Consider the following 7,977-nt stretch of genomic DNA (forward strand, 5'->3'; position numbering starts at 1 on the left):
AGATTCGGAGGACGTCACAGCATTTCCCAGTCTCCTCTCCCTTTTTCTACTATTAATCTTGTCCGCCTCCCTCTATTAACTGAATCATGGGAAGAATTAACTGTAGGTTTTAAGAAATTAATTCGGTCCCAGTTTTCCACGATCTCTGTTACGCATAATAGAAGTGTTAGACGATTAGTTTGAAAGCATCGACCGCTTAATCCCATTCTGTCCAAGTTTGTGGTAAATTGTGTTCATCAAATGAGTGTAAGCGATGGTGTTGCCCGCTATATAAGCAGCTCTCTGTCCCTAAACGCTATAAGATTATACAATGTCGGACACGGAGGCCCCATTAGGGGGGGGGGGGGGGGGTCTTAATATCCCATATCCCTATACTCTTTTGACCAAATATCCCGTATCCCATAAATTCCGGTTACAAATATCCCGGAAATTAAAGTATCGGCCATTTTTCATATGTTACTTGCTACGATATATATTTTATAAAATCATTCACTGGCATTAAACAAAACGTAAACTGGAAAAGTATCGTTTTCAAGTAGCTTATTGTGACAGTTATTTAAACTGCTATCATTCAAAATATGATGCCTGTACACAGAATGCATTTACTGCGATGTGCTAGACAAACAGTGCATTTATAATACATAGTAAAGGAGAAATATTTAGTCCTCACACCACTCGAGTCTCTAAATTTGTTTAGAGATGAGGAAAAGACCTTCGTACTCCTCCAGTTGATACACTCTTTGAAGGGAATAACCTCCTTTATGCTCCTTGGACTGACGAGAAAGCCTTTAAAAGAAATGCAGCGATCCGCTCGGCGGATCGAACTTTGCAGCGCTCTTACCTCATTGGTCCGAAGCTCTGAACCAATAGCAAAACAGGGGGCGCGTTTTTGATCCGCTCAGCGATATAGATACGGCTGAAACATTTGAGCGTTGCCCTTGTCGACGAGATACACAGCAACTAATGAGATTCCAAGAGAATCGCAACTGCAGTCTTGAATTAGAAACAACATTAGACACTCGCCAGAAGAAATTTCACTAGCATCCAAGAGACTCACAAGACGATTCTCTGTCTTAGTCTGTCTTAGCTTTAAATATCTGCTGCAGATGCGAGCTAGGCCACAAAATAATGGAGGTTCATGTCAGCTCCAAGAACACAATAGCTGCTTTTCAGTTAAGACGCAACTCAGAGAGCTAAAAGACAGCGCTACGACAAAGCTATAGCTCTCGAAAGCGAGAGACTGCAATGATCAGCTTTTAAAAGACGAGAATCTGTTAGACATTCATATCCGTGATAAATAATCTGCAATCTTTACGCAGCAAGATACCATAGCAAAAGCATTAATTCATGGTTTAAGAAATCCACGGATCCTGAATCTTCACAGATAACATTTATTTAGCGCTACCTGAAATCTTGAAGTTGATCCAAGCCGATACGCCTTAACAAATGCCACAGAGCTAGCATACATAATGGCATATCAAAACCTAATTACGGCTCAGAGTGTTCAGTAAGAAACCCTCCATTCAGGATATTTCAGAATTCCCCCTCATGATCAAGACAAACACTATTAAAAAGCAGAGCTGTTTCATCACATTTGCTGCCTCGATCGAGTGCTGGCGCGCTATTTTTAGCTACTTACTTCATGTTACCCCCACATAGTGCCCATGATGAACCGATGACTGGTCAAGAAAATCAAAAACGGTTTGTTTTACACTTATATATTTTTAATTTATATCTAATCATCAACAAAAATACAGAAGAGAGCATGCATTTAGTAATCCAAGAACGTTTCTCATCAAACACCTCATATGTTACAATTTTTTGCGAATATCCCGTATCCCTGAAACTACTTCTCAATATCCTGTATCCCAATAACTTTTTCCTCAAAATCCCGTATCTCGGTAATTTTTTCCGCGCATATCCGGTATCCCGAAAACCCCAAATAGGGCCTCAACACGACCATGGCAGCGTGGCAGACGCTGTGTCTTGTCGCTGCCTTGAACATGATAATTTTTACGTTTAATAAGAAAGCACTTGTCCAAGGAGAAAGCAAACAAGAACAAAATTTATCCCAAATATATTTTGATAACGTGCACAGAACCAAGAAAAGTACGGCCTTGGATTATCTCGGGAAAGAATTGCAATACGTGACACAAGTTTATCGAGAGTTACAAAACAAGTCTGGCTGCAATGATGTCGCTGTACTTAACATAACATCTGACAGTGAACGATAGAAAAACGAGGCTCTTTTGGCGGTTGAAATGACGAATCTTTTGACTTCTCTCTGGCCCGTAAAAACCTCTGATGGTCGATCCTTGATTGAAAACGACACTATGCTTTTCGAAATTGTCCGTGCTAATGTTCTCTTCTTGTCGTCTGTTTTTGGATCCATTGCGTGTTTCGAGCCAAACTTGTACAGAAACAAACGCTTTTGTCCTTACGCGTTCAAAGACCATAAATTGAATGGAGGCGTTCATGTTGTAGATTTGGCTCTGAGCATCGATTATGACTACTCAACGAGTCCAAACGCGATTTGGTGGACGGGCATTAGAGCTAGAACTAGAAATAGGAAGCTGGCAGTGGAAACGACGTATTTTCAGTATACGCTTGGTGAAGGGAATCAGAGCATTATTCATAACGTTACTCGCTTATTGGTGAGGTATGAAGATGGCTTGTGGACGAGACCTTACTTCGAATGTTTTGGGGGGAAAATTTGGATGGTGACTTTTTTCGCTCCCATCTTTAATGAAACCAGGGAGTTCTTGTAAGTATAGTTTGCAGCATTTTATAGCTCAGTTTAAAATCAGATGCGGACGGATACAGACGCGATTTGAAACTGATCGGCTTAGACTGATACTGGGATTGGTTATAAATCCACCGGGGAACGATGCATAAATTTGACACTAAAATATATCTTCAATTCGCCGGTAGGTGGGCAGTAAGCCCCATCAAAGTCAAAAATGTTTTCGTTGACGTTGGTATAAGCCCAATTTCGTTTACAGGGGTAGCAAGCCCGGGCAACGAAAGAAAGAAGAGTAGTCCTCAATTCAATTATTTCTGTCACATCTCCGGGTGCTGCGAGGTTCACGGTCACAAATTGTTTGCATTCCAATTTTTCGCGTTCAAAACAAAGAAAGTGAAGTCCAAAAATTAGCTATTTATCTCGTTGCATTGTGTCGAATTTTGGCAAGTGAGTTCTGTAAAATGGTGGATTCATTTACCCGTGAAAACTGAAACTGAACATAATTCACACGATAGTCTACCAGGCCCAGCTGCTAGAAAGGTCAACTATTTCCAAGATTCTTGTGGTGATATTTATATTTACCCATTAAGATTAGGGTAATTTCAAACGAAAAATGAAGAAACACTAATTATAATTTCTTTAACATCACACTAAAGCCACAGCGTTTAATCATAATCAAGATACGCACAATAATGATGTCCCAACATTTCAGTTAAATTCAGTTAGACCTAGCTAGGGACCTCTTTCAGTCTAACCTTGGTTGACGTGGATATTCAAGCGCCTGGACATCAAAAGTTTAAAAGTTGGAAGAACTAATGCGCCTGCAGCAGACAACATTAAAAAGATTTAGAATCGCGTTTTCGGCGACTGCCGTAAAAGAGAAAAAAGTGAAATTAATACACAAACCTAAAAAAAACAGAATTAAAATGAGCCCAATGAGCCTAGAGCTATCATAGTTTACCAACACCTCTAGCGCGCTGACGTCGGGCCCTCGTGCAACAAGATGGCGGACTGGAGAAAGTTCAAGGCCAAGATGAAAGAGAAAATGGGCGAAAAGGGAAGGGGTAAAAAGAAGGATACGGCTTTTCCTTGGAGTCAGGAGAACGACGCACTAATTATACAGCTACTAAGCGCGGAGGTCTCGGGTAAAGCTCAAAAGTATCCAAAAATCGGTGCACGGGAATTCGTGCCATACGAATATGAAGAGCTAACGATAGAAAATATCCGTAAAGCTTTTTAAAAATACTTTGCAGTTGATGGGACGATGACATGGGATGTGCTTCCAGGAAAAGAGGGTCCATCTTGCAACTCCGTCAAGCAGATCCCTGACACTAAAGAAATACATGTTCGTTTAGTCGAGCGAGTTGAGGAATCAGATGAATGTGAAGGTCTTGAAGCCGCTTGCGTTGCTTGCCATGGTGGAAAGTCGCCTCCAGCGAAAAGAAGATTTTCCGGCGCGGAATTAAAGTACAAGTGTAGCCCTAAACAGACCTAGAAAGATCGCAGCCAGTTAAAACTGCTCCCAGTCCGAGCAAGGTTGTCCCGATACTCATTTGATTTACAACAGATTTCGTGGTCTAAAATGCCATCTGCTATTGATTTCTCAATTCATAAAGAACCTTTTGGTACCGGATACAACTAAAATTTTTTGGGTAATCTTAACGCTAATGAGTATGTTACTGTGGAAGAGTATGTTGAAGGTTCCTTTGTGAAGCACATCAACAAAAACGGGCACATTTGGGGGGACACCAGCAGTCCTGTCTGTAATAAGGCTGAATGCCTAGCCTACTCTTCCTTTAAAAAGCCAAACAAGGAAATTATGGTAGTTGACATTCAGGGGTGTGATCATTTCCTTTTTGACCCAGAAATTGCTTCAAGGGAACTCAAATCAAACGAAGAATTTCTTTTTTGTACTGGCAACTTGTCAAGCGCTGCGATAAACAATTTCACTCAAAGTCACCCATGCAATTGGTATATTGTGAACTTCTTAACTTGCTAGCGTTAAAAAGCGATTCGGTTTTACAGTGATCTTAAGATGATTGTGTCACTATAGTATGTGGGGAGACAATGCAGACATGTCACCTTATACTGTACGAGTTCTACCAAGGATAGCAGCTTTATTTGTTATATTTGGTGCAAGTACAGAATCGCTCACTTGTAAGAGTTACCCTGCACTTTTCAATGTGTAATTATGTTTTTGAGTTCAGTACCAGGGTTCGTACACGGCTTGAAAACCTGTGAATTGCAAGAGTCCGATTTTAAAGACTTTAAAGTAGTTGAAACTGGTTTTTGGAACTTGAAAGGTTTTTCACTGAACGGGATGTAACAAGAGCAAGGACATTAAATTTACTAAGTTTTACAGTGCTGAGAAAAAAACATGTCGAAAATGCTTACAAAAGTAAAAAACACTCATAAACAGAGTTCCTTGAATTTTTAAAATAGGGTTGAAAGTTCTTGAAATTTTCTCTAACTTTTAGCCAGAAAAAGCGTACGAACCCTGGATCATAAAGTTCTTGTTGAAGTTTTATGCTTTGTTATTGTTTGCTGATGCTGCTTTGTTATTGTGTATGTGTATTGGGGGTTCTGTAATGATTTGTTTCAGTTGAGCTTAAAAAAAAAAACAGAGGAGTGACAACCTCTTAAACACTACTTAAAGAGACATTTTGTAGGAAGGAGGCGGCGTGGCCCAGTGGTAAGGGTACTGGACTTGAAATCCAGAGGTCCCGGATTCAAGTCCCCCCTCAGCCACGCTTGTAAATAGCCAGCTGGGTTCCCTCCCGCCAGTTGGGATTTTGAGCATGTTATGTTGGATTTGATTATTATTTGTTTCCCGTTATTTCTGAGTGGAATGCCTGTAAACTAGCTTTGGGTAGCTAAGTGCATTTCCACTATAAACAAACAAAGCAAGCAGAGCAAGCAAGCATTGATTCAGAAACTAGTGAAATCAATAGTTGATATATAGTTGCCTTACGTTGAAGTTTTGGTCCACTTTTTATGTCGTGTTTACTAAATAGTAAAAAATGTACTTAAAGTGCTACTACGATCAAAACTTCATGTCACGTTTGAAATTAAAATGCGTTCTTTACAGCTTATCCGATGTGGCTGTACCTGTTTTAGTCACTGAAATGAAGTTTGGGCCCCGCAAATTGAAAATATTGAACCTTGAAAAGTGGTGTTTTCGAGTCCGCCATTATGAATTTATGTTCAGTGAGCCCGCGGTATGAAAGCGATTGGAGTTGCGGTAATTTTATTCAAACCTATTGTGTTTTTGTCGTGACGTCATTCTGTCAAGTCGCTGATCAAGCGAGTACATACAGTTCTCCTTCTGGCGACGAATTTCATAGCTGTTTTGACAAAAACTAATACAAAAAGCTTGCCTGTATCGTCTTCGCACGATGAAGAAATCATGACTCTGTAGAGCGAGTTCCGTCTGAAGAAGAAGCAGCCGAATAAGTTCAGCAGCTAGCTCTTTTACTACAAAAGGAGCAAGAGCAGACTTGGATGAGTCGTTCATCTCTCGGGTAAGATATCAGAGATTGATATTTAGATGTGTTATTTGCTGTATTACCAAATCAGGCAAGCTTCAAAAGTGCAGTGCCTGAGAATCCGCACTTGACTACTAGCCAGTTCATTCCTCGGAGACTTGGGGTGCTTACCATTTACGCCAACCACCCGGATAGAAATTTTCGGCAAAAATACGAAATGATGTAGCTTGTCTTAATAGAAGATGGATAACATGCAAAATGTATGGACATCAGCTGTAAATTCCAAAAGGTACAATAAAAATGTATCACTTTGACCAGAAGCCCATAATATCAGAAGTACTCCAATGGAATGATGCGTGCCATTTGATTTTCTGACTGGAATTTCCGGGTTCTCCACGTAAATGGTAAGCACCCTAGGCTGAACTGAAATCGAAGTCGAGTTTAGGTTTAGCTAAATTGCTTTCGGAAGATTGCCTTGGTGTTAAATTAGACTTAGAGTGCACAGTTTAGTTTCGGTCACGAACAAGCTTACTGTTTTTGCGCTTTTTACCATTGAAAAAGAATCTAAATTGTAGTAAAAAGCTCTACACAATGGCTTGAATTTCAGCTGATCGTTCTCTTGTAATTGATGCTAAGTTTCCTCTTGGTTCAATATTTTCTGAGGTGCAAATGTTCAAATCACTCCCTTGAGCGACTTACCAAGCCTGGAGGGTGCTGGTGCTGCATGGACATCATTGTATCCAGATGTGAATAAGTACAGTTATCAATAAATTTGCAAAACAACAACAATTTGCAATGATTTGTTTTCTTCCCTTGCACCATCATGAAAAATGTAATAGTAACAATCTTTTGTGTACATATACTTTTGTAAAGTGCCTCAAATCAGGTTAAACACCACTGCACTGGATGCTTTAAACCACTGAAGAAATGACTAGCTTTATAAATCAAAATTTATTAGGGCATGTTTTCTGGTAAGGCAAAAGAGGAGAGGAAAAGAAGGAATTTTGCAAATATATATTGAAAACAATATTCTTGGGAGTAAAGTTTGTTATTCAGGTATAATTTGAAAACTTTCTCTTATTCTAATGAAGGCTCAAATGAACCTAAAAACAAACATCCTTTGTCTTACATGCCTAAGGGCAAACCCCCTAGCAAGTCTTGCTGATTTTGGTACACTGTTGCTGTGGTAACAGTTCTTGATACTTTCACTTTTGGTGCAGTGAGAGTTGGTCAAATGCATGTTACCAAAATCTAGTAAAGTTGAGACTGTTGTGAGTCACCTTTAATTTTTCTCAAGGTTATTCTTCTTAATCAGTGTTTTTTTTTTAAGCTTGGAATTGCCTGATACAAAATTCCTACTCACTTGATTAGCAGTAGACGCCCCATAAATCACCGTTTCTGCAGGATCCATATCACCGTGATGTTTGTTGAGAAAAGCATGCATCGTGGCCATAACACCAGTTTCCGTGCCTCTATTCGTCCTCTAGTAAGAGGAATAACTTTGTTCTCATACAGATATTCGAGAAACCAACGACCTATCAATCTTGGTTCCCTGTTGTTGGTCCAAAGGCGAACTCATAGCAACTTCCTACTTGCAGTATCTATACTGCCATATATAGCCAGTTGGAAGGCATCATTTTGAAAACCCATTAGTTTATTATCTCCGTCTACAGAATGAACCTAGTTTGGGCCTCTAGTCGTGAAACACTGCTTCTTTTTCTTGTTCTTGATACCAACTGCAAGACTTTC

Source organism: Pavona decussata, unplaced genomic scaffold (genome assembly GCF_977016875.1).
Source record: "Pavona decussata unplaced genomic scaffold, jaPavDecu1.1 SCAFFOLD_78, whole genome shotgun sequence".
NCBI lineage: Eukaryota > Metazoa > Cnidaria > Anthozoa > Scleractinia > Agariciidae > Pavona > Pavona decussata.